We start from the raw sequence: 24606 nt of genomic DNA, 5'->3' as shown, positions 1-24606 counted from the left end.
AACCAATCGGTCGGAAATCGGACAATCGGACAAAAAATCGTTCTTTAAGGCCCCCACACGCTAGAACGATTTTTTGGCCAATTGTATTATTGTGTGTATATATATATATATATATATATATATATATATATATATATATATATATATATATATATATACAGGGGGAATGATCGCACTCACATCCAAAAGTACACAACCACTGGGGTGTCATCCAGAACAATGCAGTCCAGAATATATAGAAAAAATTGGGAAGCACTCTCCAGTTTTAATAATAAGATAAAAACCAGCTGTGGATTTTAATGAAAAATTCAACAAAATTAAGTTGGAGCAGCATAGTCAATACAATACAACCGGCACAGCAGAATCAGGTAGGAAATGCTGCCTATATATATATTATGTATATATATATAACATATATATATATATATATATATATGTAGAAAGAAATTGGAGAAAAAGCGCAGATATGAGCAAAGTGTAAAACAAATTTTACTAAAAATGCAGGCTCACATACATCATAGATAACAGCAAACAGCTTGCCACAGTGATATCCAACACGGTGCACCAACGACTTGAATAGCCGGGACCAGCCTTTTCGCCGCCGCCAGGGCCTCCGTGGTCAGGAACTTCAACAGCACAGCGTTGTCAGTTTAGGCCACGCCCAACGCGTTTCGTCATCTGAGGACTTTGTCAGGGGGTGTCGAAGTCCTCAGATGACGAAACGCGTTGGGCGTGGCCTAAACTTACAACGCTGTGCTTTTGGAGTTCCTGACCATGGAGGCCCTGGCGGCGGCGAAAAGGCTGGTCCCGGCTATTCAAGTCGTTGGTGCACCATGTTGGATATCACTGTGGCAAGCTGTTTGCTGTTATCTATGATGTATGTGAGCCTGCACTTTTAGTAAAATTTGTTTTACACTTTTTTGCTCATATCTGCGCTTTTTCTCCAATTTCTTTCTACATGTGATTGGGATAATTAAAGCTAAGGTCTGGCTTTATTTGGAGAGAGCTGCACTACATCCTGACCCAAGGACGCACTCCTATTTTCTGAAGCTTGAGGCTGTGCGCAGTCTGGATTTACATTTTGTATGTATATATATATATATATGTTTAAGTTGTGCTCCTAGTGCCCCCTTTTATATATTTATATTGTGTACCCTGCTCTCCTTATATATTAATGAAGTTGAACCCCCCCACCCCTCACTACCTTACATCTTCAAGCTGTCACCACGTGTGGTGTGAGATGAGGCCTACATTTGAAAACGAGTTTTAGGGAGATTATATTTGGTAATAGAATTTTGCTCGGCGCCCCATTGAGGGGGCGTGTCATGCTCCACCCAAAGGGCGTGTTGTATGGAGAGATTGTGAAAAAGATTGAGAACGGGGCACCTAGAAGCGTGAGTGTGTACTGTTACATCTGAGAGGAATCTTTTAAAATGACTTAGATCCAAATGTAGATGATCCCCAAAGTAGTTAGTAAGAGATACTATACTGTACTTGCTAAAGTGCTGGGAAATGGTGCTGAATCGATGATTCAATGTAAATGTATCTATCTCTCATTCCTTTTTCCCCCAAAATGTAACAGTGTAATGTGGGCTAGGTTTAATGAGCTAGGTTGCTAGACTAATGAGGGAGAGAGGGAGATTTCTGCAATTTCAGGGAGTCTCCTGAAGAATGCAGGAGGGTAGGCAACTATGGATGAGACCAGCTTCATACTTTCCAGGCACTGTTGTGGTGGAACAAAAGGATGTCTGGAGTTTAGCTTCACCTTTCTAAAGTAAGAAGCAGATTCTTAAAGACAAGGGGGCCGATCATACTCCCTGATGCAGCCCAGACCAGTACTGTTTTCACTGGTCATTTTGAGAAAAGTCAGACATGTCCAGGGGAAAACTCATTACTCATAAAGGCAGCCACTGGCCCCTTAATCCTCTAAGGAAGAGAGAAGAGTGAAGAGTTGAAGGACTGTGTTGAGGCACTGTGTTGACATGCCTCAAATTGGCCTGCACACGGCACACCATTGACAACCCTATGCGGTTGCATTACTGGAAGTTGCCTAGCATGTGGGTGGCCATACCCTGTGATCAGAGGCGTAGCTAGGGCGGAGCCGGCGGAGCACCAGCTCCGGGCGCAGACATGTCACCTGGCGCCGGAGCTCTGCCGCCGGCTCCCCGCCCTGCTCGCCCGCTCCCCTCTGTGCCCGGCCGTAGATCCCGTTGTGGAGGAGAAGGAGAGTGAAGCTGCGTGGCGATGGGGCAGGAGGAGGAAAAGCAGCCAGCAGCGTTGCCAGCAGCGCGTGGGAGCAGAGAGGACGGAGCGGAGATTGACAGCTCCAGTCCCCGGCACCCGACAGCAGCGCCCGATACCCGGCAGCCGCATCATCGCACCAGCCCACGGCACCTGGCTGCCGGGTATCGGGCGCTGCTGTCGGGTGCCGGGGACTGGAGCTGTCAATCTCCGCTCCGTCCTCTCTGCTCCCACGCGCTGCTGGCAACGCTGCTGGCTGCTTTTCCTCCTCCTGCCCCATCGCCACGCAGCTTCACTCTCCTTCTCCTCCTCGTCGCGCTGACCCCCGACCCCAGGCTATCACTTCCTCTCCTAATGTGGGCCTCTCCATCCTCTCTCTGCTCCCATGCGCTGCCGGGTATCGGGCGCTGCTGTCGGCCCGGGTGCCGGGGACTGGAGCTGTCAATCTCCGCTCCGTCCTCTCTCTGCTCTGCTCCCACGCGCTGCTGGCAACACTGCTGGCTGCTCTTCCTCCTCCTGCCCCTCGCCATGCAGCTTCACTCTCCTCCTCCTCGTCGCACTGACCCCTGACCTCGGGCTTCCTCTCCAGGGACCAGGCACTTCTCCTCTCCATGGCCAATGTGTCATCCTTGATCCGCAAGTCCTGGTGGCCACAGGAGAGAATGAGAGCCCAGGCCTCGCACCCAGCAACTGGCCCTGGTACACAGTGTCACCTGGGCAACAGCCAGAGCGTCAGGGAGCCAGTACCTACCTGGCTACAGCAACTGACCCCCCCACATCAGGCAGCGACCAGTGATGGCCCCCAGCATCCGGTGGCACTGAATAGGAAGGTCTCAGACCACCCCAGACACCAGCCCAGGGCACGTGAGTTGGCCAGTGTGGCCCTATCTCCAAAGGTACCCAGAGGTTCAACGGGCAGGACTAATCCTTAACCCCCATCTGTGCGTTTTACTAGCAGAGTAGAGGGGGGGGGGGGGCGCAAAACATGCCCTTGCTCCGGGCACCGTGGTACCAAGCTACACCACTGCCTGTGATGGGCTGTCCCCTGCAAGCTATCGATTGATTCAATTTGCAAAACTACAACTGAAGCTGAATTAGGCTCGGTATTTAGTAGCAGCAGCAACTTTATTTACAGATGCTACATTGAATTTAGGGTAATGCTGCAGTTAATGGGCTGTCTTCTGAGACTCCCACTAGCTGCTGCTCTAATACGCTGTAGTGCGCACAAATGCACACTATTAGTTGAACATCAGCCTCACCATTGAACTTCTAAGCCACCCTTTGCTACATGTGTACAAAGATACCATGAGTTGCAAGATCAGACCCCGGAGCAACCCCATAGCTGCTCAGAATGTCCACCAAATGTAATTGCAGAAATCTATAAACTGTGTACCAAGCCTTAGTTGCAGGCTTAGACATACCCCACAACAGTCACAACGTGCTGAATGGGATAATCTCATAGCCGGCTATGCTGTTGTGACTGTTGTGCCACTTTCTCTGAAGAAACGTAAAATAAACTACTGTTCTCAGCAGCCCTTGCTGCCAGGTATCAAGGGCTGCGGAGAGAAGTCATTTACTGTAATGCACTATCGTGTCAGATACAGCATGGCAGCTCCAATACCACTGCCAGACAGACGGTGTAATGGTTAGCATCACTGCCTCACAGCAATGAAGTCATGGGTTCAATTCCCTTTGGGTGGAGCGGCAGTTGTTTAGGTAAGCAAATATAGATTTTAGCGACTTCATTAGGGGTGGAGCTACAATGTGGGTGGAGTATCAATTAGCAAAAATATGGACAGCAAAAAATTAGGGCATTGCCACATAATAGTACCAATTCACATTAGACCACACAGTTGTGCCCCATAGACACACTGCGTCAGCTAGAGCTCTTTAGACACACTGCACAATACACATTGTGCCACACACCGCAATGCCCATTACACATTGTGCCACGCACCATAATGGCCATTACACATTGTGCCACACTCTGTGATGCCTGTTACACATTATGCCACATACTATGATGCTCATTACACATTATACCACGCACAGTGTTGCCCATTACATATCATGCCACATAAGTGCCACTTACCTACATGCTCATGGCTAGGGGTTCTTGCTCAATTCTAGGGGTTTGCCACAGGAGAGTTAAATGCTCATTGCCAAAGGGGACTTAAATGCTCGTTGCCAAGGGGGAGTTAAATGCTCATTGCCAAGGGGGAGTGAAGTGCTCATTGCCAAGAGGGATTACATGTTCAATGTCAAAGTGGAGTGAAATGCTCATTGCCCAAGGGGAATGAAATGATGCAGCTTGCTGTAACAGGACAGCTGGCAGCCGGGCACCCCACGAGAGGCCAGCAGTGAGCTGTGGGCTCCCCAGCTGTATTCAGACTCAGAGCGGTTCCATTTTGAAATCTCTCGCTGGCTAGCGAGCCGATCGGAGCTCGCAGTCCAACAGCCCATCAGGAGCGGCAGTGGTGGCTGTCGGACCATGAGCTCTGATTGACTCGCAAGCCAGCAGAAGATTTCAAAATAGCTGCCGCCTGCTCTGAGTCTGAATACAGCTGGGCAGCCCACTGCTCTGTGCCTGGCTTTCATGGCTTTCAATTGTGCTTGGCTGGTGGCTGTCCTGTTGCAGTTAGCGGCAGCTGAGTGTGGCGCCATAGTAGATGCTGTCAGTGCTCTGATTACTCTGGCACCTTACTCAGCTGCATACTCAGCGTGATGGTAGGATCGGCCCTAGCCGCAGAACATATTTGCCTTTTGTAAGCCCTGGCCATGGGGGTTATTCAGACCTGATTGCTGGGCTGCTAATTTGCAGAGCAGTGATCAGGTAATTGCCAAGCAGTCAGAGTTAAATCCCATCCTGTACAAGGCTGCAAATTGCTGTGCAAGGTTAGAAAAAAAAAAAACATCACTACTATATTTTATAATTATAAAAGAAAAAAGAGACCTATTATAGAAGTTTATTATGAATATTGATAATTTGAGGACATTGGGTTACTGGGAGGAACAACTGAGTGACGGCTCTTGTAAAACATCTGAACACTACCCGCATTTTCTACTGTGATTTTGGATAGATATAGGTGATTAAAACATTGAGTTACCAAGAGAAACAACCAGATGACAGCTCCATCAAAGGAGGACCTAGTGCTTCATCTTAATACTTCTGGCATCCTACCCAGAAATCATGGATTCCACGTGGAGTCGGGCCGTGCCCAAACTTCCGGCTAGGGGCATATAACAACACGGACTATGTTCATAATACCTTTCTTGCACAGGACTTATTTATTTCATTTTTAGCCCGCCCACCGCTCGTACATGCCACCGCCCATCGTCTCAAATTGAAATCGCCTGCAAGGCTGCAAATGGGTGTTTTGCCACCTATGGGGCTAAACTCATATCGAATGGTGTGGAAGGAACACGTAAAACTAAGACACTCTCAGGTGTCTTAGCTTTGCGTATGTTCTGGAGGGGAACATGGTGGCAGCTGACACTCTGTTCACCATGGCCACTCACACCCATGTGCACAAATGTGCATGCGCAGTAAAGAAACATTGCGCACTGTTGTGAATCTGCAGTGGTGCACATGGACCAGAATAAGGTCCTTAGAACATTAAGAAAATATTTTGAAGACCTTTTACTGAACACTCCCAGCATCCGATAACCTGACCGGAAGTATGAACCGGAAACACCTTATAAAACTTCTTTGAAGTGAAGGTGCCATACACGGTGCGATGAGCTCCGTGCTTTTAGTACTAGATTGTATGCTTTTTGTACTAGATACAATGCAATGTGCTACAGCACCGTGCTTTTTGTTATAGATACGATGCACTCTAGTACTAAAAGCACGGAGTGCACAGACTTTTTGTGTGTGATGTGCTGTGCGTGGGAGTGCGAATCGCATTGCGCCAAAAAAAGCACCGTGTATTGGCACCTTCACAATAATCTAGAATCCAGTGGAAGAGAACATGTTGATCCAGATGTAGTGTGTCCATATACATAGGAAGACTTGAGTAATGGGTAAGTTCATTTGTGGATAATTACCATGGGACATTATTTGGATTTGTTTACCCTGGTTTATGATACATTTAACATAGCCCACACTCAAGCTCTCAGCTGTTTTTATCCCATTGTATTTTAAACCTAATAAATCATCCTATGATAAAAAAAGATACCACGATGAACATCATTTAAACATCTGGGTGTTGATGTTGATGTTAAAGATACCTTGATACACCTGTTTAAAGCTGTGTCTCTTGTGAGTTGGGTACGCCCCTCATTTACTCGCAATCTTATCCTCTTTTATCACAGCCTTACTACAAATTGTATCATTTTTCTTTACCCATATAGGAGGAAAAATATGAAAAAACGCATGAAAGGAACCATCAGACACACGGGGAAGTAAGGGAAGTATTTTTCTTATCTGTGTGTTTTTTCCCCATCCAGGTTGTCCAAAGGAAGAGCACCCAGTACAGTGCACCATTTCCTTTTCTTGATAGTTGTTCTATTATCGGCCAGTCTGTCAATTCGCAGCCATCTGATCAGTGTCACGGGTAACGGTTTTGAGGACTCAGTTGCGAACGATTGACTTGGAGACTAACTATTGCTTAGTGAAATATAACAAATATTGGGGCAGATGTATTAAGCTTGGTGAAGAGATAAAGTGGAAGGAGATAATGCAGCAGCCAATCAGATCCCAACTGTCATATTTCAAACACAGCTGATTGGCTGATGCGTTATCTCTTTCCACTTTATCTCCAGTTTATCTCTTCGCCAGGCTTAATACATCTGCCCCAATGTGAGACATCTCAGGAATGTCTCTTTGGCAATAATGCTGGATCCAGGAATACCGGAATGGACTGGACCTGATTCTGGAGTATCGGTAGGTAATGTCACTGGGTGATACAAATGGCAGGAATCCAGAGAAGTCAGGTTAGCACAAAGAAGACGAGGGTGAACTGGAGCTGGGACTTGTTGGAGACTGTACACAGCAAAAGATGGAATGTAGCTGAAGTCCGAATAGTGGCAAACTAGCACACTGCGACTGGACACAAGTAGCTCCCCGATTACACTGGAACCTGGAATCACCATACAGGATGCCTGGTAACTGCACGTAAAAGCAACGGTTGCTGAAGGCAACTCCTGAGTCTTAGGTAGGATATTTATTCCCCCTGCCTTGTATTGACTGGTTGACAGGGCGGAAGGTAATCAGTAATGAAATGCGTGGATTCAGGATTCAGTCAGATATATACTGAATTCTCCTCAGGTGCACAATCAGGGAAAAGCTGAGCACAGCCTCTCACACCATGATTGACAGCATGAGAGCAGACTGCAATGATCCAAACTGTGTAGAGGCTGCTGTCAGAGCAACAAAACAAGCAGGTTTGTGACAATCAGGTCTGAATAAAGCCCCATATTAGAACTTATGATACATAATTGGGCATGATTTTATTGTTTTCTCATTCTCCAAAACTTCAGATATATAATTTTTAAACTTCCTCCCGATATAGAAACATAGGGACCCTCTCTACTAGATAGGAGCTTGGTTAAGAGTCAGAGAGTTCCTAGCATGGCAGTGGTTTCATCATTACCCAATGAACATAATGAGGCCATTTTAACCCTTTGAGTGCCAACATCTCTAAAAGTGATGTGCAAAAAGTGCTCAAAGTGTTAAAGTTGCCCAATTTCTCTCAATGAGTTTTGTCTGCAGTGTCCATCACTGTGCTCTGTGGCTTAGAAAACAAGGATTTTAATTACATCATCGATCATTATAACTATCCTGTGCTACAATGCAATGTCAGCTCTTTCATCTAGCAATAACGTTTATTAAAGGTGTGTTATTGATTTTTGCAGCAAAAGCATGGTGATTTAACTGTACACATAATGACATATTCTGTGATAACATAAGCCGGTCCACAAAGTTGGTATTCTAGTCTGAATTTTTATTTGTTATTGCAAAGAAATTGGTCTAAATTACTGTTTGTCTAACCAGAAAAGAAGCCGTCTTAAGTCGTCTTACTGTTCAGTATATAACTGTATAGAAATTGTGTTTGGCCAACAAATAGTGAGGTCAATATATAAATAGTAGACCAAATTGTTTTGTTCTGCCATTCATTTTTTTCAGTTTTTTTTTTGCTGGGGGGCCACACAAAGGGCCTCAGAGATGGAAACAGCTGCATTCGGTCTTGCGTCTGCTGCCAGAATTGCTTCTTCATGTGTATGAAAATGCAAGACCCACACTTCCCTTGGTGTAGTAGCCTGCGCGGGGACTGAGACTCCCACTGTCAAGATCTCTCCATCTCTCACTGAATCACACCAGTGATTCTTTAGACATCACCATCACTTGCATAATCCATACTACAAGGCTATGGCAAGTGCACTTTCTCCATGTGACTGGCTTACTATGGGCATGTCTGTGGAACTCTGAATGCAGACACTTTCACTGACACCTGGGCAATGTTCCTATTACAAGGCCATGAGATGCACAGTTTTTGGGTGCACTTTTAGCCACTTCCCATGCACTGCACTTGGGCACTAATCCATTTCTAATAACAACTAACTTGGTAAAAATAGCATCTTCATGTGTACGGCATGCGCCGTAAGAGATGTCAGAATTTTTGTTGTGCATTTGCAGTTGCAAAAAAAAAAATCAGTCAACTATGTAAACATCGGCATTTTGTACAATAGCACCTCATTATATATTTTATCTGCCAATGTTCCACGAGTTGAAGCCAAACATCGGCTATGAAGCTGTAACTGTTGAAATATTTGTTTAAGCCGCTGGACATTTATAATGCATCATGTAGAAGGCATGCTGTAACATACAGTGACATGCTATTGCATAATGTAGATTCCAGTCAGCTGTTTGTTAAAATGTCATAAAAAAATGTGCAGTTAGTAACATTAGCCAGATGCATCACATACATGGGTGTATCACAAACCTTATAGTCACCCTTCCAGGGGATGATATTAAAATGCCATTTCATGCACCATGATATGCACAGTGACATTCTCGGGTATTGGCCAGCTCCAGTCACTGAAGAGGAGCAGTGCAGCCAGTGTCTCTGTGGACATCTGCTCATCTCCTCCAAGAATGCTGGCCATGCCCCTGGAGCAATTTAGTGTTGGCTACCCTTGAACCCTGCCCCCATCCTGTGAGGCTGCACCCCCAGATTATAGTACATGTGGGCTTGCCATGAGACCATGGGCCAGATGCACCAAGCTTTAAAAGTAAAGAGTGATAATCTACCAGCCAAGCAGCTCCTAACTGTCATTTTCAAACCCAATGTATAGTTCTCCGAGCTAACAAATTAAGACAATACTGATATTTAACAATAAAATTACTGCTGTAACAGGACAGTAGAGCACCTTGTGCTGGCTTAACCCCCTACAGTGCATTACATCTTGATGTAACGCAGATGGAGTGGGGCTGTCAGCACTTACAAATGCAGCACTGCCCAGGACATCCTCAGAATGCTCGGATTGGCTGTTCAGCCTGCAGGTTCCATTCCTGTCATTCTGCTAGCTGGGCCTAGTGCAGCAATTTTGCTGGCTCCTGCACCCTGAGAAAAGGCACCAATAGTTATGACCCTGGCTTTGAAGTCTGATGGGGATCTTGAGCCCTCCCATTTGTTGATAAGTGTTATAAAACCATGCAATCTGTGTGGCTGGAAAGTGACTCTCGTGTCCGACTTGGAGAGTCTTAATACAAATAAGGTGTAGCTCAGGATAAAAAAAAAAAAAGCTGACACTCCTGCAATGCTGAACAACATTGCAATATTATAGGTTTGTTTTCTTATATACTATTTTCCTGATTCAGGTTCATTCACAAAGCACATTTGGGGCCTGATTCTGGTTGATTCACTAAGGAGTGCAAATTCGCTGTTCAGCAAGCCAACTAATGCTGCCCGCCGGGTGAGTGAATACCCGCGGCGTGTACATTCGTATGGGGGCTAAATCATTTGACGGTCACTACTTAAAGCAGCCAGCATACTGCAGTTAACAAAGTATGTCACACCCCTTATGATCCAAAGCTACACCCAGATTCAGCCAAAATCCAGCACACCACCGCACTTTTGTCTTATGACAAAATCCAGCGAGACTAAGATCAACTGGGCACCGATACATTGTGGGGCCATCTGTCTTGCAGTGTCTCCCCCAAAGTGGCCCTGGGTCATGTTCTGGCTCATACACTGTTTGCTTGCCCACACCCCCAACAATGTTTCCTTGGAAACCACGAGCTGGATGTATTGTGGTGCGAGTCCGGCAACCGCGTGGGATGCTGGAAGAACTCAGAGGTTTTTTAATAAAGGGGCTTTCATTTAAAATGCATGGTTTTGCACCACATTACATTCGGCCCCAGGACTGTTTCTGTAAAATTGTGACAGATGAAGGGTATAGGAACAGGGGCTGAAATACCGCTTGTGCAGACAGTGCAGTGTACCCGGGGAGTTTCCTTTCTTTTTTTAAATGTGCAGCGTGGGTCATAGGTAATACGGCCAGCTGGATGATGAACAATTTTGGACATGGATGCAGCAAAGGAAAGTTAATTTTGGGGAGGGGGGCTGCAAAAGTAAAAATAATGGGGGGGGGGGGTGCAGAAATAATGGAAAATATAACAGGGGGCGGGGCACAGGAATAACTGAAAATTATAACAGAAATAATAAATAAAATATCTACAAAGCTGCCAAAATTGTAATAATTATACTACAGGGAGGGGCTGTCAAATGGGTGTGGTATAGGGGTCCGACAGTCGGGATCCCGACTGCCCAGACTCTGACAGCATGATGAGCGCAGCAAAGCCCCTTGCAGGCTCGCTGCGCTCGCCACACTGCCAGCATGGTGTATCACTGCACTTGCCACCTATTCTAATCTGCCTAAATGGGGGTCGTGGACCCCCACGAGGGATAATAGCAGGTGGCCGTCGGGAACCCGGCTGTCGGTGTTGTGACAGTCGGGATCCCGACGTCGGGTAAATGCCTGTCGAGATCCCGACTCTGGCCCTTATTCTGATCTGTGCGGCCAGATCAGAATATGCGGCCAGGACCGTGCAGGCGAATCCCCGCCTTCCATACGGATCGCCACCTCCGTCCGCACGCGGATATGTGGCGGTCCGCATGAAAGTGGACGGGGATACGCCTCCTCCATCTTGGGAGCAGCCCCTGCATTCGATGGTCGCCTACCATCGAATGCAGGGCCGCACGCTCCACCAGCTCCCGCCACCCTAGACCACACGGACACTTGTCCGTATGAAATCATGTATGGGGGCGGGCAGCTGACATCCGGCGATGTCAGATGCCCGCCCCCTACACATGCGTCACGGCTTTATTACCATGCATACGCCCAGCGTTTGCATGGGAACGCCCATGAAACGCGGGGCGTATGCATAGGGTAATGAGGCTAAGTAGCCCCTCACGCCCCTCTCCGCCCCCTGTGCGGCGTCTAAAAAAATCGTACGGCGGAACCGTTTGCACATGCGCAGAGTGACCTCTGCACATGCGCAGACGAAAAACATCGGCGGTACGACCGCAAGCGGCAAACACCGCACCAACCAGAATAAGGGCCTCTGTCGGGACCCCATCCAGCACCCCTGTTAAATAATAAACTACAGGAAGGGGGCCAAGGCCTAATAAACCAATGGGCTGATCTGCAGCCTAGAGCACTGGGTCCTATGGGGGTACAGCGCATGACCACTCACCACCCACCGCCATCCTTGGCTGTTGAACGCCGAGGGACTGTTGAAATGTAGTCTGCCCTTCAGCCTATCAGAGCTCATGGACGAGCAGCCACAGTTAGCAATTGGCTGCCAGGCCACGAGTTCCAATTGACTCACGGGCATGCACCATTTCCAATATATGTCGGTGCTGGAATGAGCTGCGCACACACCACACAGGGCTGTGGCGTGAGCGCTCATACACTAATGTGGAAATTCAGTAAGGGCACTAATGTGGGCAATATGTAAGAGACACTACTGGAGGAATTATGTGTAGGGGTCTTTACTGGGGTAATAATATGTAATGGGCATTATGGTGTGTGGCATAATGTGTAATGTGCATTACATGTGTGGCATAATGTGTAATGGGCATTATGTGTGTGTCATAAAGTGTAATGGGCATTACAGTGTGAGGCACTGTGTAATGGGAGTTACGGTGTGAGTGATCCTGGCGCAGTGTGTCTAAGGGGCTCATTCAGATTGCTATCCCAAATAGTACCAGGAATTTTGATCCCGGGTCTGACCCTTTCACAAAAACTTGGATCGCCCATTAAACACAGGGTAACCCGGGTTTAACCCTTCTAATGACCCGGGTTGAATTGTTGAAGTTGAAGAAAAATAAATTTTATGGGGAAGGGAAGATGTTCACAGCTTTATGGTAAATATTTATATTTCTTATACTTGAAATTTGAAGTATACAAAGGGGGAGAGCATATTTTTGCACCTCGGCCTGCACTCGATACTTCCGCCTCTGCATAGGCGTGAGCATGTTACTTGTTTGTGCACATATCACCATTTATTTTTTAAGCTTAAGGTTGTCTTTTGAAAGTCCTCCTTCTCTGCGTCAGTGGTGATGGTTCACAAAGCTTGGTAAAAAAAAACAGGTGTGAGGGATAGATTACACACTTTTTTCACATTAACAAAAGTATGAGTCTCTTTTTGGCACAGACCGTACAATGCTCTAAACACTTCATTTGGAGAAGATCACTTTCATCTTTTACTGGACTTCTAATTTAGCTTCTGAGAGTCTTTAATTAATGAAAACAAAAAAAACTTGGCTCCACGTTTCAAAATCCATTCACCCTAAAATGAATTTTCGCCCACAAAATAAGATTAATATCATTTAACGTTTTTCTGGATATTGGAACAGTATCAGAGAGGAGCGATTACTTAAGTGGATAGAGGAAAAATCTAATTAGAATTTTCAGCTCAAGGTCAATAATGTAGACTTCATTACATTAATTAGCAAAACAAATTTCCTTGGCTGTGTGGGATCAGTCTCTTGTATTGCTGATATTTCCTGGTGTCACTTACAGTAGCATGAGTAAAAGTGCAGTAACTAAAACATGCTTAATTAAAATTAATAGTCCAATAGCTAGTGTACATTGTAGAGATGAGCAAACTTGTGACAACGGGTCATATTTATCACAATGTGCATCACCGATGCGGATGGGATGGGATACATTTGCCCAAATTCGCATTAAGATATTTGAATACATCGCAGGGGTTTTAGTAATTATCACATGCAGGGACGGAGCTGGCGGTATTTTCAGGCATGGATCATTGGGTCGACCTAAAGATGGTCGACAGTCATTAGGTCGACACCACTGGGTCGACATATTGCAAGGTGGACAGGGTCTAGATCGACATGGGTCATGGTCGACATGTCATTAATTGACACAAGCATTAGGTCGACATGGGCTAGGTCTACAGTCAAAATGTCGACATGGGGGTTTTCACTGTTTTTTTTTACCCGAATGTCGACACAGTCGACATAGACACAGGATTAAGTCCACCGCTGAGCTTGCCATGCTTTGGGCACGGTGCCTCGCTGCGCTCAGCACACTATTTTATTCTCCCACCATGCGGTAGTGGATGGCAGGGCATGAAATACCGCCTGTCAGCACATGTTGGCTCAAAAAACAGTGTAAACACCCCATGTCGACCTTTTGACTGTTGACCTAGACCTTGTCGACCTAATGCTTGTGTCGACCTTGGCCCATGTCGACCTAGACCCCTGTCGGCCTTGCAGTATGTCGACCCAGTGGTGTCAACCTAATGACGGTGGACCATCTTTAAGTCAACCAACCGACCGTATCCCGTATTTTCGATGGTGGGGGTCGGCTCATGAGCGAATATCTGCATACACAACCCCCCCTATGGGAACGCCATCGGTGAGTATCACACTCGCCAAAGCATTCACACTGTGAGGGGAGGGAAGGTGGCGGCAGCAGAGGAACACCCAGCATTTATGGGCGTCCCCATAAAAACGCAAGGCATTTGCCTGAGAACGCAGAAATAGCTCAGTGAGCGGAAACTCCAGTCTTCCTCCAGCGGCAGCTAACAGCGCCGTGACAATCGAGAGGACACCACCTTTTATTCAACTAGAGGAGTATTTGGATTCACCATCTGGTAATGTGCACATACCTTGTTATTTCAAGTGGTAACCCCCAAACAACCTCTCCACACTAAAATCCATCCACAAATGCTTGGCAATTGTTTATAAACGTTTTTTATTACCCCATTTTTTATTTTTCATTTTTTCATTTATTGTATTGCTTTTAATGTAATTATTGTATCCTCAGGTATACTTTTATGTTAGTAAAAATTTGATACACATTTCCAATCATCTGGTATTGTCATTCATTATAAGCGCTGCTCGACTTGCCTTGTGCTTGTCCCCTTTGGTGTTTTTCGAGTGGGGTGTGACTACCCCCACATTTGAGCAGCTGCTTTTTTAGCGATACAGCCTCTGTCAAAGCGCCTGTTTATTCCTAGTGAATATCCATTTGTTTTTCCTGTAAGTTAGATCTGGTACCAATTTCCCCATTGGAAAAAGCATCTAAAAGGGCAGCACAAGCACAGGTAGTGAACATAGGCGAATGTAGAATTATGGTAATGGGTGGTCCCAGATCTAGACATAATAGCATGGGGACCTTTACACATTTTAGCAAACTCCGTAATACCCATTACACATAAAGCCACACGCCGTAATGCCAATTACACATAAGGCCACACACCATAATGCCCATTACACATTGTGCCACACATCATGATGCCCATTACATACTATATAACAAACCGTAATGCCCATTACATATTTGCCACATAAGTGCTGCTTACCTACTGTACGTGCTTATTGTTAGGGGGTTCTTGCTTGATGGCACCATAGTACCCATTACACATGATGCCGCACACCATAGTACCCATTACACATGATGCCGCACACCATAGTACCCATTACACATGATGCCGCACACCATAGTACCCATTACACATGATGCCGCTCACCATAGTACCCATTACACATGATGCTGCACACATAATGTCCCTTACACATGATGCTGCACACATAATGCCGCTTATGCATGATGCTGCACACCTTAATGCCCCTTACACATTAAGCCACACATTATGCGTAATGCCCCCACACACCGCCACTTGTAGCGTCCCTTAAGCAATGTCCCCAAAGGTGCCACTTACTGTCAATTTTTATATGAGCCTTCGCTGCTGCTGCAGGGAGAGATGGAGAGCGGTGCAGCTGCTTCTATGGGGAGAGAAGCAGAGCGCAGCGCAAAGCACGCTCCCACTCCCCTCCTGGTGTCCCCTCTAGCTGAGTGGCCTTTTTAAATATTGTGCGCGCTGTTGTTGTGCATGACGTCGGGGGAGCACGCCGGGCGCTGGCACATGATTAAAGGGGGGGGGGGGGCGGGCTGAGGTGAAAGCGGGGAGAAGAAATGGAGCGGAAGCTGCAGGGGTGACAGTAATTGACAGCTGGGCAGAGAGCAGGGGGCTGCCCGGCTGTATTCAGAGCACTGCAGGTCATGGCTGTTTGAAATAATACCCCTTTCACAACAGAAAATGCAGGGATTTACCTGGGAATATGGTCCCAGGATCATGCAGGGACATTCCCAGGCTGACCCCTTATACACCAGCCTAGTCCCTGCATTTTCTGGTGTAAGGGGGAGAGAAAACCACTCCCCTCTCCCTACCCCCCTTTAACCAACCAGCTATATCTTCGGAACCAACTGACCCATTTACATGAGACCAGTATCATATTGAACTGTTGAGTTGGCGTCGAATGATTTTGGTCCCGTGAAACTGGGTTGTTTGGTTCCAGAGAAATCTGCCCTCAAAGAACATAAACAGTCATGAAATTACATTTAAGAAATTAAAAAAACGGTTTAACCTCAATATCCCTGGAACCAATTAACCCATATGGATCCAGCCTGGTATCAGATTGAAGGCCCAGTGATTTGGGTTTGACTGAGATCAACCTCGAGCTTCAGTGATGCCGAAGGGGGAACTGGCAGCTGTTGAACTGGGTGGGGGTTGGAATTAGCGGGTCTCATGTTATCCTATAGGGAAAACGTTCCAGCTTTGCCTGGCAGTATCTCCGGTTCCCAGGGGGCTAGAGACACGGAGCTGGACTCGTTGGAAAGCCCCATCCCTCAGCTACAAAATGGGCTAATGGGTGGTCATGTGCACCCCCGGACCACCCCCTAGATTCACCTATGGTAGTGAAGAGAGGAACAGCTCTGTGGGTAATTACACCGCACTGGGTATTTATTAAAGTGATGATCGAAACTACACAATGTGACTTGGTCAGTAAAAAAAGTTAATTCTTTAATGTTAAAAATCAATGTTCTTAAGCAGGGGTCCTCAACCTATTTTACTCTGGGTCCCCATCAGACAATACAAATAATGACAGGACCCCAGCATGTGACTGCAGAAGGTCATCACGTCACACGTGTAGTCAGCAGACAGCACATACATGGCAGCATTGTGGAGGCACAAAATGATGGGAGGAGTCTGAAGTAACAGACAATTTAACAGATTTTTCAGACTCCTTGAATCACTGACTGAGATTAGAAAAATCATCAGCTTGATGATTAGCAACATGGAGTGGGGACCCCATGCTGAGAAGGTCGGGACCCACAGTTTGAAAACCCACTGTTCTAAAGAATAAATATTTTGCCTAATAAAACATCATAAAAACATGGCCATATAAATTCCACATAGAACAGTGGTACTCCCCGATTGGCTACTGGGTCATGCAGTGACATAAGTCACCCAGTGACCAGCAGTTTTTTTAAACCCCTGGATGCCTAAATGGACCGAAGAGGACCGATCTACACTAGATTTAGGTATTTTTTTCCACAGGTACCCCATTGGATTTCTACAGGACAAGTATTCGTTCGACTGTAGAACTACAAGTGCCAGTAGGCCCTTTAATGTTCTGCATGCTGGTACTCGTGGTTCACAAATACCATCATCCGGGGGAAGCTTGCTGGGACTTTTACTTACACAGCCAACCCACTATTATTTAAAATTTTTACACTTCATGGACTATCATCTCTACCAGTTGGGAGTGTTAATACCACAGAAGCGGGACCTATATATAAGGGTCCCTGTGGCATTACCTTACTGACTGGTGGAGCCCAGTGCTGGTTTTAAAAATACGGGGAACCCCTACATCTTTTGCCCCTCGGATGTTTAGAACCAGGACCAATCCAAGAGCCCCTTCATAATTTTGCCGCTCTACAGTATTTCTGGAACCAGCAATGTTTCAAAGAGCCCGGGGCTAGTTATGCTTATGAGGGGGGACCCTACACTGTTTTTTCCTTTAATTTTAACCCTTCCTTTTACTTTTACACATAGAAGTGTCAGATCTGTGTAATTGTTCAAGGTCGCACGTATTTGGCTCCCGGTAAACTCGGCAGCCAAATATGAAGCACTTCACCATTGGAAAAAACGAATCCAGAGAACTCAGCAGCTCTGTAAATAAGCCGCATTCTCGGACAGAAAACGTTTCCAGTCCCATTTGTAACCAGCCGCATTGCTATTCATCAAAGCCTGCTGATCTTAATACATTGTCCTCTGTTTGCATGCTGTGATTGTGTTTTAATCATTATTTAAAGGTTTAGCCCAGCCCATTCATCAATTACTTATTGGGACTGGATATGCCTCTTAACTCTTTAATAATACACTATTCTAATAGTATGTGGAGTTTATATGGCCATTTGAGATGTTTTGATGGTGTTTAAATAAATTAATAATTTATGCTTTACGACATTAGTTTTTATTTTAAATAATGAACTTTTCTACTGGCAAGCCACATTGTATAAATATTTCATCATCACTATTAATGTATGCCCATTAAGGTGTATTTAGTTATGTTTCTCTCTTCAGTATTTTATATTTTGTTAGGAGCCCGATATACTCTTCTGAACGGGATGTAGTTGGAGTCCCAGCACTCAGGTTGTTGGACTCCTGTCAGAATACTGCAGCTGGAATTCCACCAGCCAACATCCTGAATGTACTATACGTGAGGGTTAGACTGCATGGGGTTGGTTAGAGTTAGCCTATGACAAGGTTGGGTTAGGCTGCTGTATGAGGGAGATTAGTGTTATGCTACAGGAAGGGAGATTAAGGTTAAGGGGAGATGTTAAAATACTTACTCTGTAGAGATGGTATCCTGGCCAATAGAGGAGGAGGTTAAGGGCTTTGCACTCCAATATTTTTTTTATTATTTGTGCCTTTCGAGTTACACTCCTTCTGCGCCACCCATTATTTGGGTTAATATGTGGATATCCCCATCCTGGGGCCTGCCCTCCCATAGTAAAGGTCAGGATTCTCTTCAAGTGGGGCCACCCCCTTAACCAGTTCAACCCTGGCTAGAAGAAGGAGAAAGAGATTATTTTGATTAAGACGGTGGAGAGTTTAAAGAGATGCAGCTGCAGAGGCTATACGTGGGCAGCCAATGGCCACAGCAAGTAGTACCAGACAGCCGCATATTGGGCCAAATTAATCTAAAAGGGGCAAGGCCCTTGAGGTACTGTATATGTCTCCAGCTCCTACAAACGTCCCCCCGGCTGTCAGTCAACTTGCTATCAGCCCGCGATTAGTTCATACGGTACAGCGTACCGTGCACACACACAACACAATCATTTGATAATAGGCAGGGCTGAGAATTTGCAGCCCTGCGACAGGACCTGAATCGGGCCATAGTCCATACAGCCTGTAAACTGAGTTATGTCCCCCACACAGTACATCTGCAATGCTTGTAGATGGGAGAAGTAAAACAGGGAGTAATCCCCAAAACACATGCTCATACTTACTTCGATAGTTTGTATAGCTTTCGTTTTTATTAATTTGTAAGCACGCTAATACAGATTAGGATTTTATGTATTGCATCTCTTATCTGTGTGTGCAAACTATACTGCAACAAATAGGACCACCAAGATATTTTTATGGGGGGGGAGTTACGTTACTAGGTAATGGTATGTGCAAGTGTAGTTACATCCCCTTAGTAATAACACAGTTGAGCGAATCTCCACCCGTCTGGGAACTTTGTATTCGTGCACTGGGTGTGCCAGAAGCCATGTTTTTAATTTGCAACTGTGTCACTTAAGTTTATGTCACTTTTTCTGTCCCTCTTTGGGGCCGATTCAGAACTGAATTAGCAGCCCTGCCAATCATCATAGGATCGTGCAACCGCACGATTCACAGTGTGCATGAGTGAGCCCTCCTTGCAGCTACAGTTAGTGATTGCTTGTGAATGGCTGATTGACAGCCAGCCAGTGTTTATGGGTGGCACCCCAGCATTTTCTGGGAGTGCCTTAAAAAAAGCAGGCAGGCCCGGAGGGAGGGCCACTGGCATCAGCAGCGGCCCTGATGGCATGACTATGAGTGGGGTATTGTATCCAGCTGGAGGGGGGGCATGAACGGAAAGGGGAGTCCAGACGTAAGGGTTGTGCAGGTGCGGTGTGAGAATGGGGAACAAAGGGTCCCTCTCTGGCAATAGCTGCTCACTACAGGGTCAAAGAAAAGCTGGTCATAGGATATGATTTTTAATAAATTTGGGCAGCACAAAATGTTGTATAGCTGTGATAACTGACAAAAGGAAACTATAATTATTGGGCTTAAACCCCAATACCCTATATTTAATAAACATGACCCTAAAATATTTTTGTAGGTAGAGCTTAGTTGCTGTCCCCAAACCAGAACCTTTCCTTAGGACCTTTGAGGCCTTAATTCAGCTTTGCTACCTCCTGCTACTACGAGTATTCATTTAACTAATGCTTGTGTCTGTGCATGCGCAAGCAGGACTCGGTGCTGCCCATTGGTGTTACGCCGGCCACTGCAAGCGCCATCATTAGTATTGGCATGTCCCCAAGCTCCATGCTAGGTGCAAGAGATACTTCGGAAACAGGTTAGCCTAACGTTTAAAGACCATGCTCACGACACTCCCCATGTGACAGAAAGACAGATCCAGCCAAGTCCTGTCTTACTCAAACTAGGTCGCACATACAAATAAAAAAAAAAAATGTACGCTATGCAAAACTATTTATTTAAAACCTTGCCATTTACGTCCGTGAACAGAGATCCGTATGAACCAGCCACAATATATTTTTATTCGATATGCTCAGATAACTATCAGATGCCTTGTTTATGGAATGTGTGGATAGATTATATTGCAAGGTTACTTTATAAAGTCTCTACTCTATGTGCTTATTTATAGAAATAAGCAGGCGGGACTTTTTGATTATGGAGACTAAAATATGTTTACTCATAGTGCAGAGTGAAGTTTCCACAATTATTAGTGACCTTGAAGTGGAAATTTCTACTACAAAGGAAGCACCTCCTAAGCTCCTGGCTCATTCCACCTGTTTCTGGACATCCTGTCATTAAGGCCAATGAACTGAGGCTAATAGTTCTATTTAAGCGTACAATATAACAGTCATGGCCTCTCTGCTTTAGGCAGTGGTGATGATTTCTGTGGTTCATGAGCATCTGTCAGCTCATTTAATAAGAACATCCTTTACTAAACATAAATGTAATCTTTAGACATAGCAACATAGTGTTACTTTTCTGAGCAGCTGTTCCAGATTACTTGTATGGAAAATAAGTTAGAACTTACTAACATAGGCGAATCTAAGGGGTGGTCCGGGGGTGCACCGGACTACCCATTAGACCGCCGGCCGCGCACACATTTTAAAGAAATAACAGCCAGGCAGCAAGAGCTGTGCGATGCCCGGCTGTATAGTGCCGGGGGACCCGGTTGCGGCCTACCTCGTTAATGGAGCCGGGGCCTCCATTTCTCCGCCTGGCCGGCCGCTCAGCTCCATGGCAGCTCCCGGAGTCATTGCCGCATCACTCCTGTGGCCTTGGAGGACCCCACCTCGTTATGGGGGAGCCTGCGGCTGCCACCTCCTGGCTGATGACAGCTATCTTGGTGCTCCCTCCCCATCGCTCCTATTCCCGCACCTCAGGAGCCAATAGGAAAGTCCCCTGCTTTAAAGCTCCAGAGTCCCCAACTAGTCACCCACCGACTGGCAGTGCCAGGCAAGTGTGCACGGCAGGCAGCAGTAGTGAACACAGTGCCGGTGCTGCATTTCTGTTGGGCTGGCGGCTGTCACCGCGGACCTGTAATCCTCCATAGCAACAAGCATGAAACCCCCTTGGCAGAGCATGTTATCCCCTGTATCAACAAGCATGTAATCCCCAGTGGCAACGAGCATGAAATCCCCTTGGCATCGAACATGAAGCCCCTTGCATCAAGCATGAAGCCCCTGGCATTGAGAATGAATCTCCTAGCAATGAGCATAAGGGTAAGTGGCACTTATATAGGTTGGCATAATATGTAACTAGGCATAAGAGGGGTTAATTTGCTCTGTATAATGGATGACCTGGGTTTAATGTGAAATCCCCAGACCCGGCATAGTGATGTGAAAGGTGGGTACTTGTTTCCTATCTGGGCGCCCACGATCATAATCGCGGTCATCGGGGGTAAAATCGGGGCCATCGCGGGCATCGCGGCCGATAAAAAAACCGGGTGCGATGTGCCAGACGCGATGCCCGCGATTTTCCCATAGAGAACAATGTTAAATGCCTCAATTTACCCGCGATGACCGCGATTTACCATAGGAAACAATGTAAAATGGATCAATTTCCCCAAATTATCATAGGGAACAATGGGAAATGGGGCAAAAACACCCCTGAACATAAAAATGTCCCCCCAAAAGTAGTTGACGCCACCCCGCCATCAACGCGAACCCGAAGCGTGGCGAGCGCAGCGAGCCCGCGAGGGGCGGCGGTACGCGTCCTCCGACCTTTTCATGCCCTACTATCCACTAGGGCGTGGAGTGAGAATAGAATAGTGTGGCGAGCGCAGCGAGCCACCGAGCCCGAAGCGTGGCGAGCGCAGCGAGCCCCGCGAGGGGACGCGGATACCTTCACAGTTATACGCGTCCCCTCGCGGGCTTCCCAGGTGTCCGCGTCGCCATGGACACCTGGGAAGCCCGCGAGGGGACGCGTATAACTGTGAAGGTATCCGCGGGCTCGGTGGCTCGCTGCGCTCGCCACACTATTCTATTCTCACTCCACGCCCTAGTGGATAGTAGGGCATGAAAAGGTCGGAGGACGCGTACCGCCGCCCCTCGCGGGCTCGCTGCGCTCGCCACGCTTCGGGTTGGCGTGGATCGTGGGGTGGCGTTAAAAATTTGGGGGGACATTTAAGGGTTAATGGGCTATGTGGCCCATTTAACATTGATTCCTATGGCCAAATCGGGTCCATTGAGCCATTTAACAGTAAAATCGGGTCCATCGGGCCTTTTAACATTGAATCCTATGGTAAATCGGGAGCATCGCGTCGTGGTGATCGCGGGTACATTTATGTCTGGCCGCGACGCGACCGACACGATTTCCATGTTTAACATGGGTTTCAATGGGAAATCGTGGGCATCGCGTCGGTCGCGTCGCGGCCAGACATAAATGTACCCGCGATCACCACGACGGGCGCCCAGATAGGAAACAAGTACCGAAAGGTGTATCTCTGTGTTGGCTATAGCTGAAGTTTAAGCGCTATGCACAGTTTGAGGCAGACAGCTTGTGAAGTGCTAAATACAGAAACACAGAATTTGGCACAGATAAGAACCAAAAGCCCATCCAGTCTGTTCTCCAGGGTTAGAGTATTAGGGAAAGGGTATTGAGGTTGGTTTAATGGTTTGGGTTAGGGTATTAGGCTTTGTTTTAAGGATAGGGTTAGGGTATTAGGGATAGGGCATTAGGGTTCATTTATTAGTTTTGGTTAGGATATTAGGGTTCGTTTATCGGATAGAGTTAGGGTATTAGGGAGAGGGTATTAGGGTTGATTTAGTGCTTTGGGTTAGGATATTAGGGTTCCTTTATCGGTTAGGGTTAGAGTATTAGGGATAGGGTATTAGGGTTCATTTATCGGATAGGGTATTAGGGTTCATTTATCGGATAGGTTTAGGGTATTAGGGATAGGGTATTAGGGATGATTTAGTGCTTTGGGTTAGGATTTTAGGGTTCGTTTAGTAGTTAGGGTATTAGGGATAGGGCATTAGGGTTAATTTATTGGATAGGGTTAGAGTATTAGGGATAGGGTATTAGGGTTCATTTATCGGATAGGTTTAGGGTATTAGGGATAGAGTATTAGGGTTGATTTAGTGCTTTGGGTTAGGATTTTAGGGTTCGTTTAGTAGTTAGGGTATTAGGGATAGGGTATTAGGGTTCGTTTATCGGATAGGGTAAGGGTATTGGGGATAGGGTATTAGGGTTGATTTAGTGCTTTGGGTTAGGATTTTAGGGTTTGTTTAGTAGTTAGGGTATTAGGGATAGGGTATTAGGGTTTGTTTATTGGATAGGGTTAGGGTATTGGGGATAGGGTATTAGGGTTGATTTAGTGCTTTGGGTTAGGATATTAGGGTTCGTTTATCGGTTAGGGTATTAGGGATAGGGTATTAGGGTTCATTTATCAGATAGAGTTAGGGTATTAGGGATAGGGTATTAGGGTTCATTTATCGGATAGGGTTAGAGTATTAGGGATAGGGTATTAGGGTTCATTTATCGGATAGGTTTAGGGTATTAGGGATAGGGTATTAGGGATGATTTAGTGCTTTGGGTTAGGATTTTAGGGTTCATTTAGTAGTTAGGGTATTAGGGATAGGGCATTAGGGTTAATTTATTGGATAGGGTTAGAGTATTAGGGATAGGGTATTAGGGTTCATTTATCGGATAGGTTTAGGGTATTAGGGATAGAGTATTAGGGTTGATTTAGTGCTTTGGGTTAGGATTTTAGGGTTCGTTTAGTAGTTAGGGTATTAGGGATAGGGTATTAGGGTTCGTTTATCGGATAGGGTAAGGGTATTGGGGATAGGGTATTAGGGTTGATTTAGTGCTTTGGGTTAGGATTTTAGGGTTTGTTTAGTAGTTAGGGTATTAGGGATAGGGTATTAGGGTTTGTTTATTGGATAGGGTTAGGGTATTGGGGATAGGGTATTAGGGTTGATTTAGTGCTTTGGGTTAGGATATTAGGGTTCGTTTATCGGTTAGGGTATTAGGGATAGGGTATTAGGGTTCATTTATCAGATAGAGTTAGGGTATTAGGGATAGGGTATTAGGGTTCATTTATCGGATAGGGTTAGAGTATTAGGGATAGGGTATTAGGGTTCATTTATCGGATAGGTTTAGGGTATTAGGGATAGGGTATTAGGGTTGATCTAGTGGTTTGGGTTAGGATATTAGGGTTTGTTTAATGGATAGGTTTAGTAGTCTAAACTTCTGTTCAGACAAGCAGCACAGGAAAGGGTGTAGCCTTGTAGAAAGAGAGTGTGGATTCATGT

This window comes from Crinia signifera, chromosome 2 (genome assembly GCF_055691185.1).
Source record: "Crinia signifera chromosome 2, ASM5569118v1, whole genome shotgun sequence".
NCBI classification, from domain to species: domain Eukaryota; kingdom Metazoa; phylum Chordata; class Amphibia; order Anura; family Myobatrachidae; genus Crinia; species Crinia signifera.
The sequence above is the reverse complement of the archived record's forward strand: the minus strand, read 5'-3'. Positions refer to the sequence as shown.